At 38.9% G+C, this 10,651-nt stretch overlaps 1 protein-coding gene across 3 annotated transcripts in view; it reads left to right on the forward strand.

The window, feature by feature from the left end:
- Window positions 1–10,651, forward strand: part of ATP10D (ATPase phospholipid transporting 10D (putative)) — a 103,200-nt gene that overhangs the window by 11,308 nt on the left and 81,241 nt on the right. The window contains exon 1 of one of the 3 annotated variants that reach the window (XM_023515999.1): window positions 10,313–10,422. The exons of the other annotated variants lie outside the window; for them this stretch is intronic. The gene's annotated coding sequence lies outside the window, so the exon portion shown is untranslated. Of the gene's footprint in view, window positions 1–10,312; window positions 10,423–10,651 lie in introns of those variants that run through there. 3 annotated transcript variants of the gene reach the window in all.

The raw sequence follows: 10,651 nt of genomic DNA on the forward strand, positions 1-10,651 counted from the left end.
TCACTTATTTTTGTGGTAAGACATTTATAATTTAGTTATTTTGAAGTGTACCCTTACATTGTGCACATTAGGGGAAATCCCCCCAAATGTCCTCCCTCCTCCCACCAGTCACCCTCCCCCTTCCTTCCCTCCTGTTTGTTAGACTCTATTTGTGTTTTATCATTTGTATGACTGTGTTTTTATGCATTGGTTTCATAATAGTATTGGGTACATTGGATACTTTTTTCTCTACTCTTTCATTCAATAACACTTGTGATAAACTGATTAATCTTTCTTCTCCTAAGATTTGTCCTGTTTAAAGAGTACTTATTTGCAGAATGCAAGGCATACCACCAACATTGACAGTAGTTAATTCATTAAAAAATATTCATTGAGCACTTGCTACATGCCAGGCATTTCCAATTACTGGCTAGAACAGTGAATGAGGTGGTCTTGTAGGAGAAACAGATATTATACAAGTAATTTTAGTTCACTCCCTTTTATCTGCCTGGTAATCTTTTAAAGACTATCTTTAGAAGTACAATCCAATGTGCTTACTATGTCTCTCACACACACACACACACACACACACATACAGCTTGTTACACACACTGGAATTTTCCCCAGTAAGTGTAAATAAGTAAATAGAGCTAACCAGGAAATTCGTGTTCTTCTGCCAATTAAAAAAGATATTTTGGCTCTAATTTTTAAAATGAACACTTAATTGTGTGCTACTTTCATTTCAGAACTTATTATATTTATCTATTGTTTAGTATTTTAATACTCTTACCAATTTCTGTTCTGAAACCTGGCTGTATATACAGGGTATCCATAAAGTGTGTGTGCAATTTACTATTGTCGACTATTTTAAATTGTACACGAACTTTATGTCCACCGTGTGTGTGTGTGTGTGTGTAAGCTTATAAGAAAAGCTTATAAGGCCATACATGAACATTCAAGACGAGGAAGTTTTCAACCATAGGAAGAAAATCACAGGGATATGCTTGTCAGATATAGGAATATTGGGAGAGCACTTTATATGGTGATTTTTTTCCCAGATGAAATTGTTTTGGCATTTAGAAGGATAAACCTTAAGCTGTCTGAAAAATTAGGTTCCTTAGAAGAACTTCCTCCCTGAGAGTTTTAGAATAATGAACCAGAAATACCAGAGCTATTTCTAAAAATAAGTTCTACTTGTTTTATTTCCTTTCTCTTTTACTCTGTTAGAAATGAAGTCTCGCTCTGTCACCCAGACTGTAGTGCAGTGGTTGCTCCCTGCACCTTCAAACATCTGGGCTCCAGCAATCTCCTGCCTCAGCTGGGACTGCAGGCGTGCACCACCATGCCTGGCTGGTTTTCTTATGTTTTGTAGAAATGGGGTCTCACTATGTTGCCAGGCTGGTCTTGAACTCCTGGTCTTCAGTGATCCTCCTGCCTCCACTCCCACAGTGCCGGGGTTACAGGCCTCACCACGGCACTGGCCTACTTCCTTTTTTTACATCTTCCTGTCACACAGGCTCGTTAGGGTCCATTTGAGGATCACGTGGTCTGGATCTGGATGTGCACTATGATGATTTTAGCGTGCGAAGTAAAAGCTGTAAATGCCTGAGTGGCTCATATTGCATCTGGAGCCAGTGTGTAGAAGATTATTAAAAGAATGCAGCCTTCACTGTCTGTAAGAGAGGAGCTATTTTCTCCCCTCCTTCATGCATATGTTCACTGAAAGTCTACTCTGTGTCTGTTACACTACTGCCCTGGGCTGAGGCTACATCAGTGAACAAAAAAGGTGGGAATTTCTACTCTGCTAGAGAAGGGAGAAAGGCGAGAGCTAAAATACAAAAGTAAATTATGCATTGTTAGAAAGCGAGAAAGATAAATAATGAAAGAATGAAGCAGAGAGGGAGAAGGATGGCAGGCAGATCGTAGGCGATGCTGATGGTTGTGCTGTAATTATGCCAGAGCCTTTGCAGAGTCTTAAACTGTGAAAGTGACAGGATCAAACTTAGGTTGTGTCCAGCTGATAGCTGAGAGCAGTGGACTAGTGACAGTGATGGAGGTGATGAAAAGTGGTGAGATTCGGGATCGATTTTAGAAGGAGAGTCAACAGAATTTGTTGACTATGGGTTTTGAGAGAAAGACCGGACCCAAGCGTGACTCAGGAGCTTTGGGGCCAAGCATCTAGAAGGATGGAGCTGCCACTCATTCACTGACCGGCTAATCTGTTGGGGAGGCGAGTTTGGAAGAGGACAGGGAGCTTAGTTTGCACTTGTTACCTTCTGGAGGTGGGCCACCTAGTAGTCAGTCAGTCAGTCCGGGGCTCTGGGAAGAGGTCTGGGCTGGAGGACAGTTATGTGGGGGAACTTATAGAAGTGATCTTTTAATGGGTTTGGTTCTCTCTCTAAAATAGAAATAAGGTCATCTGCAGGAAGGAAGTTAGAAAGGAGATATTGGCCATTAATGAAACAGTTGTGTGTGAAGTTGAGAGAGTGCAAGTGGCCAACTGGTGGGTTGTGGTCGAGAAGTTAAGGTGACTCTTGTCAGGGATCTTATGCATTTCTCTCCTCCAGCCACTTTGACCTTGAAGGTACTAGAACCTTCAGAATATAGAGAGATTTAGATATAACTGATGTAAATATAATCAGGGTCAGGGTTTTGCTGCTAAGTTGCTGGGGAGTTAAAGGGTTCAGAGAATACACAAGGGAATGATTATGGTGTTGAGCATATAACTTAAACCAAGTAGGGAAGTAGGACCGTGGGAGGATGAGGGACCATGAAAAGATGGTTGGTCTGTTGCTTATAGGTGGGGTCAGAGGACATTGGAGTCAGGTTCAAAGTGAACCATTCACTTAAAAGTCCATTTTACTTGCATATTTTGAATCATATTCCAAATACATATAAAGAGTCTCTACTGACTGCGTCTACTGCAAGTTTTTAAAATAAATAAATGCAAATGTTTAAATTCGTTAACTTTATTCACATTTGTTCAAATGAAGTATTTTAAATTAAATTTTGGGGGGCTAGTGCTATTCACTCCCAAGCATCACATTCCTTGTTGGGTTGTAAGAGCTACATGCCTTCTGCCAACTTCTGCCAGTTGTTCAAGTCTCTCTCCTATAAATTAAATGTTTATTAATATGATGACAAGTCCTGAACAAAGATTCTTAATAAATACTAACACCAGGAGAGAGAGATTGAGTATGGGATTAACAAAAATCATACACTATACACACCCAACTTACAACACAATTTTATAGCAAGGCAACTATGTGGCAGAAAAGAAAATTTCATTGCAAGTAATCATTTGTTACCAATCACCAGCATATTATTTAAATATCAGTATGTACCAAAATAGATGTGTAAACCTGTTTATAACTGTCACAAGAAAATTATAGACCAATTTCACTCACAGGTATTGAGAATGAGAATGCAAAAACTCAATGAGAATTAGCAAATTAAATGAAACCCCCCAAAATGGATACCAGCAGCCTCTAGGAGCTGAGGGCAGCCTTTCACAGCCAACAAGGAAAATGGAGACCTCAGTCCTACAAGCCCAAGGAACTGAATTAAAACTGAAATGAGGCTGGAAACGGAGCTTCCCCAGAGTTGCCTGGGAAAAATCACCCTGACTGACACCTTAATTTTAGGCTTTGAGAATGTGAACAAAGTACCCAGTCACTGTGCCTGGATTTCTGATCTATTTAACTATCGTATTTCCCCCCAAATAAAACCTACCCCCCAAATAAGCCCTAGCAGGATTTCTATGCATTTGTTAAATATAAGCCCTACCCCGATAATAAGACCTAGTGATGTGTGTGGCTATGCAGTGGATCCACATAGCCATGCTGTGCATTTTGGCATGGAGCGGTAAGGAAGACTGGAATACCTTGTATCTGCCACAGCTTCTTTCTCCAAGCTATTCACACTTGTGTGGGTGTGCGTGTGGTAACCACAGTCGCAGGCATCCTATTGCGCATGTGCGAACAGCTAGGGGAAAGGAGTTCACACATCACTAGCGCCAGCCCCACCAACAAGGTCAGCTCCCCTGTCAGGTTCCAGAAGAAGATGACTTAACCGTATTTGAATAAATGTAGATTGTTGTATTATACTTAATAAAAATAAGACATCCCCTGAAAATAAGACCTAGTGTGTCTTTTTTAGAAAAAATAAATATAAGACAGTGTCTTATTTTGGGGGAAACATGGTATGTACTAATAAATTGGTGTTGTGATAATTCGTGATATGGCAATTGAAAGTGGATGCAAAAGACCAGAAGTAGATCCACATTCAAACGGGAATATAATATATGGCAAAAATGGAATTTCAATTTAGTGGGAAAATGGTAATTTGTTTAATTAATAACTCTGGAATATACATGTATATGCGATCATCCATCTTGAAATTTAATAAAACGAAATTTCTACCTTATACCACATTAAAAAATAAACTCCAGCTAGATGAAATACTTAAATGTGAAAATTAAAGTAAATTTATATATATATTTGCATATATATGTAGTAAAAATTACTAGAAGAAAATTTAGAATAACAATTATTAGTATTATTATTGGGCAAAACTTTCTGAAGTAACAGAAAATTTATAAAACACAAGAGAAATGATTTAATAGTGCATCAGTCGTCTATCTTTGATATCTAGCTTAGATAGCAACATCATAAAATTAAGAGATATTGTAGCCCACAAGGACTTAGGTAAATTTTCAATATTCCTAATATACAAAGTACTCATACAAACTTGTATTAAAAAAGTGAATAGCCCGATAAAATTGAGCAAAGAATATGAATAAACAATTTTCAGAAGAGGAGATTCAGAGGGCCAATAAATACCCAAGGACATTTAACCTCAGTAGTCACCAGAGCATTTCAAGTTAAAGTTACCATGAAGATACTGGTTTTATTCATTCAACTGATAAAAACTAAAATGAATAATTACAGTCAGTGCTGATGAGGGCATGGAGAAATAAACCTCCTGGCAATGGAAGTATGAATTGTTATGTTTTCCCAAAGAAATCTGACAATATCTATTCAAATAAAAAGTGCATATAACAGTTGACATGGTAAACACACCTCAGAGTATCCAGCCATTGTTAATACTATATTTCATATTACATGCTGGATACTTCCCAGGCAGCCTTTGTATAATCGTAGACATATATACAAAAATATATATTGTAGCTTTTTTTGGTAGGAAAAAGAAACAATAAAAATCCTGAAAATCTGAAAGTTCTTCAGTTGAACAACAGTTAATCACAGTGTCAATATCTGTATTATGGAATATATGTGTCTATTAAAAATACCATATTTTGGCTAGGTGCAAGTGGCTCATGCCTATAATCTCAGCACTTTCTAAGGCCAAGGTGGGAGAACTGTTTGAGACCAGGAGTTCAAGACCAGCCTTTACAAAAATAATAATTGGTCGGGTCTGGTGGAACACACCTGTTGTCCTACTACTCAGGAGGCCGAGGCAAGAGGATCATTTGAGTGCTGGAGTTCAAGGCTGCAGTAAGCTATGCTGGTACTGCTATAGCCCAGCCTGGGTGATGAAGCAAGATCTCGTGTCTTCAAAAAAAAAAGGCATACCTCTACCCAGGGACCTGGACTGATGACTATTATATATTATAAATTATTGGGAAAAGGCAAATGACAGAGAAATATGAATAGAATGACTGAATTTTTAACTGAAGGAGAGAGAAATGAGTGTTCTGCATTCAAAAGTTGAGAGAACAACCACTTAGAGGCAGTTTAAGTTTCACTTTGGTTTACTACCTAACAGCAACCGAGGTTTGCAAAGATAGGCACAATATCAGAGAGAGGCAGGTAGACACAGCTCCCACCACCTCTCTAGTTCCACAGAGCGATGTGGCATTTGGTAGTTTTATCAAGTGTGATGAGTGAGGAATCTACCAGGTCAGAAGAGCAGGAAACATGAATCCACTGCCTTTTCAAATTCTCAGGCTCCAACAGGGGCCACATCAGCACAAAAGGGTCTACTGATTACTAGTCAAAGAGTTCAACACACCACCATTTCCTATATCTATTTGCTATTTATTACTGCTTTTATGGGTCTATGATGGCCTACGATGGGCTGCCTACCTCACTTACTGACACAAACTGGCTGGCTGTTCACATATTTTCATATTCGTGAGAACAAGGAGCATGCGTTTGCAAGGGTCTGCGTGTGGAAGGGTTCACACCAAGTGAGGTGGGAATAAAACGGGAACAGAGGAAATTAACTTTCTTGTCTTTGTCAGGATGAGCATGTATTGATTTATAATTTCTAAAAATTATGTTAACGTTTTATAAGAAAGAAGTTACAATTACTTTCATACAATACTACGAAACAGTCTGATATTGCCCTAAAGCAGGCCTGGATGATGTTGGATTTTAATTTTCCCATCCAATACTCCCCTTACTCATTTATAGAAATGATAAAGCACATAATTAACCTGCTAAAATCTATCAACTATCAATGTTAGGTATGAAACCAATTAGGATTAGAATTAAAGAAATATGAAGAAAGCATTGCTGAGTATAAAAGTGTACTAACACTTCTATAGTGATTGCTATTGATAAAATACTTTTCAAATGTTGTTTAATTTTCGCAAAATGATGCTGAATTTCACTTCCATTTTTCAGAGGTAGAAACAAAGCTCAAGAAGGTTTTAAAAATTTTCTCAAAGCTCATACAATCATTGCCTCCAGAGTCATGCCTATCTAACGATACCGTGCTTTGTATATGCCAAATTTTAAATAATCAAACATAATCATTTAAGACTACATTATTTCTAGTAATCATTTCTTTTTCCCAGAAGATATCGAAAACTAAAATCCTTCACTAACAGAGTGTACCTAAAATATATCACACCAAGTTTCTTATTATACACAAATGCACCAACAGCAGACTTGCTTCTCTCAGACCCTGTTTTCCTAAATGAAGGAGTAATGTGAAGTTTGCCGCAGGGAATATTGCCGAAGGTAAATACAGGCTAATGAATTCTCTTGGGCCCAGTTAGTATTTTAAAATGGCTGAGGTCATCACCAGCCAACAAACAACTTGAGAAATACACACGAGTTCACCTGTCCAACAGAGAAAAACATTCCTACATGTAGTCATTTCAAAATGCTCTGCGTCTGTTTCCTTCAAACTCAGCGGGTACCAACGTCTCCTGAACCTCAGCCCCCTGGGTTTCCCTGACTATCTGGGAGGGAGCTCTAAAACCTGTAAGTCTAACAGGTTTTCAGACAGTGTGGCTACTGCTGGTCCTGGGACTATACTTTGAGAACCACTATTCTATCCTAACCAACATTATTGCAAAATGTGAAGTCGAAATTAAGAGTATACATTTTATTTGATCTTACTCATGTTACTGATAAGCCAATCTCCTTAGTGTGTACAGACTCAGGGTCCAACACAGTAGCCTGACAGTGGATAGAAGCAGATCCGCACCTCTGAGGCTAGAATTAACTAAATGAAGGTCTAGTTGGCACAAAGAATTGGTGCTACTGTGGCTCAGTGGGTAGGGTGTTGGCCCCATATACTGAGGGTGGCGGGTTCAAACCCAGCCCCAGCCAAATTGCAACCAAAAAATAGCCAGACATTGTGACGAGTGCCTGTAGTGTCACAACCCTTTAATACAGTTCCTCATGTTGTGGTGACCCCCAACCATAAAATTATTTTCATTGCTACTTCATAACTGTCTTTTGCTACTGTTATGAATCCTAATATAAATATCAGATATGCAGGATGTATTTTCATTGTGACAAAGGGTTTGCGACCCACAGGTTGAGAACCACTGTTCTAAGGGGTTTATATACATTAATTCACTTTATCCTCACAATACCCCTTTGAGTAGTTTAAGCTGAGAAATGGAGGTGCCAGGAATTGATGTTGGCATCCGAATTTGTCACCACTGTCCTGCTCAGTCATCTTGTAAGTCCACTAGGAGACAAAACAAGACTTTTTTGAAAGTGTCTTTCAAGCCTGGAGAAGGGGTTCTTCCTGTTTAGAAAGGCAGCATAATAAAATCACAAGCTAAATTTGAATGCTTCTGTTTTCTCAAGCTTAGATCTTACGCTCTTATTTCTAATGGAAGGAAAGTCAGGCTGAGCCACAAACAAGGAAAAGGAGTGTTTTTGTTTCCTTTTCTATAAAAGTCAGTGATCAACAGACATTTTTTGATCATCTGACTTTGGCCAAGCCCTAGACAAACACATGGAGAAGCATTAGATGTTCTTGACCTTGAAGAACAAAGCCGCCTGCAACCCACCGTGGGAAGTGCAGGAACTGAGTCTCGCTCAGGATTGTAATGGGAGCAGAGCGGAGAGTCCCTTACACATCTGCTGAGAGGACACGTCAGTCTCCCTCACTCCAAAGTCAAGTAAAACAGTCTGCAGCAGTGTTTTTAACCTCTTTTATCTCACAGCACACTAGAACCTACAGTTAAATTTCCACGGCATGCTTAAATTATGATGATTTTTAAAAAGTGGAAAAAAGGAATATACTCACTGTGCTTTGACTTTCTTTCAAAAATAGTTAATGATCTCTAAAAATTTTTGTGGCACTCCTAAGATCCTCTCATGGCACGCCAGTGTGCCACAGTAAAATCACTGTTCTAGAGAATGAATGGGGGCTGGTGTGGTAAGTGGATGATACAGTTTATCAGCCCTCTGGAAAAATAGGGCACCATTTGCAAAGGTTGAGTTTACACTGTGCTTTGCGACCTCCCTGTTAAGTCACTGGGGTGATAATTAGATTACAGGTTCATTCTAGATCCTTTGACTCAGAATCTTCAAGGAAGAGGCCTAGGAGATTGTGATTAATAGGGGCCCAGGCGCTGCTTAGCTGGGGAGTTTGAGCAACACAGGACAAGAAAACAGTTTGTTCATGGATGTTGTTGAAATGAGTCTTGCAGAGCATGGTTGAAGGTCATTTGATGTCTTTCTGAGAGTTTGATTTTCTATTTGCATTCTACTGAATGACAGTTGCTTCTCGGCTACCAACAGGTGCACTGGACTAAGCAGTTACTTAAACCTGGACAGCTTTCTTTAAACTGTGTTTGGACCTAAACCCAACAGACAGGGTTCCCAACCTTGACTTAGTGAAGCACTCAAGGAAGAAAGTGGGGAACAGAATGAACATCTATGATTTGTTCCTTCAGTTAAAACAGGTGAACTGAACTGCAAACTGCAGGGTTAGAGTCAAGAGCCACCGTGAAAAGGTTCTGACACTTGTCACTAGGTGAAAATGTATCCCCAGAATTCTGTTTTTCTTTTAATAGAAACTGATTGTCCACATTTTATAGGAATTTGTTTCTACTTTTAAGTGTTAGGTTTATGTATATATCCATGTGTGTGTATGTGTAAATTAAAACCATGTTTTAGCCAACACCATCACCAGAATAGATCATTGGATAGGATTTTGGTTAAGGGCTACCGGTTTGTGAAATCTGGATTAAGTCATCTCTAGTCATCATAACCTTAAGATCTGATTCATGATGATTCTTGATGAGACAGGACTTACTCCAATTTGCTTTTCTTTCATATCTTAAAGAAACTTTGCCAAATATTTCCATACAATGTTATTAATAACAGAGATTTCTCTAAGGATCGACATACTTCTAACTTTGCTGGGGCAGACAGAGAAAGAATGAAAGGGATTTTCTCTGGCCGTGGTGGAGAGCGTGATGCCCTCCCCTCTGCCGTCTAGTCCACTGTTTTCTTTCAGTGATTTTCTACCATAAGAAGATTCTGTTTCCTTCTTTTTTTTTCTTCATCTTTCATTTCCAAAGGTTGAAAATATTCTGTCTGTTTGTCTTACAAAAGATCTGCTGGAATAAAACAACTTGAAAGAGCTTTATAGAGAGATTTTACCTTTAGTTCTCTTTGGAACAAGTATCTTCTATAGCAAAGGCCTTCTGGGTATTACATTGTTGATGGAGGGAGGAAGGGTTATAGAGGGAAATTTTGTTTTTAAATTTTAAAAAATTTAATTGACAAAAATTATGTATATTATCTTTGTGGTAAATGGTGTGATGCTTTGATTCATGGATGCAATGTGGAATGGCTAAATCAAAACTAACAAAGCATTGCCTTACATACTTTTTTGTGGCGAAAACTTGAATCTACTCTCTTAACAATTTTCAGGTGTGCCATTGATTATTGCCATTAACTATTGCCCCCACGATACACCACAGATCTCTTGAACGTGTTCCTCCTGTCTGGCTGAAATTCTGGGCTCTGGTGGAGTTTATTTTCTGCGTCTATCACTTTCACTTTCAATTTGGGGTCGAGCCACAAGCAATCAGTGAATCAGTGTCTTTCAGTACAGAAAGCAACACGTCAGTGGACCTTGAAACTGACTTAGTGCATCCTGACTAGGATTATATGAGAGAGAAGGGAGAACATCCTTAGATGCATTGAAGCGGCAGGGGTAAGAACTGTTTTGTGGAATTTCTGTTTCAGTTACACGTGTCTGGGTAGATTCTAGGTTGCCTCCTAGAACATATTTCTCACTGGGTGGCAGGTGACACATTTTGCAAGTCTCTAAGCTGCAGTGACTAAGTAGGTCCCTGCTCATTCCTACTTGATATAAAAGGGTTAAAGTTTTATACTGGAAATTTGAAAGGGTCCTGATTGTATGTTAACCACCTCTAACCCTG

The sequence above is a fragment of the Otolemur garnettii genome, unplaced genomic scaffold (assembly GCF_000181295.1).
Source record: "Otolemur garnettii isolate 467f Iridium unplaced genomic scaffold, OtoGar3 scaffold00083, whole genome shotgun sequence".
NCBI classification, from domain to species: Eukaryota; Metazoa; Chordata; class Mammalia; order Primates; family Galagidae; genus Otolemur; species Otolemur garnettii.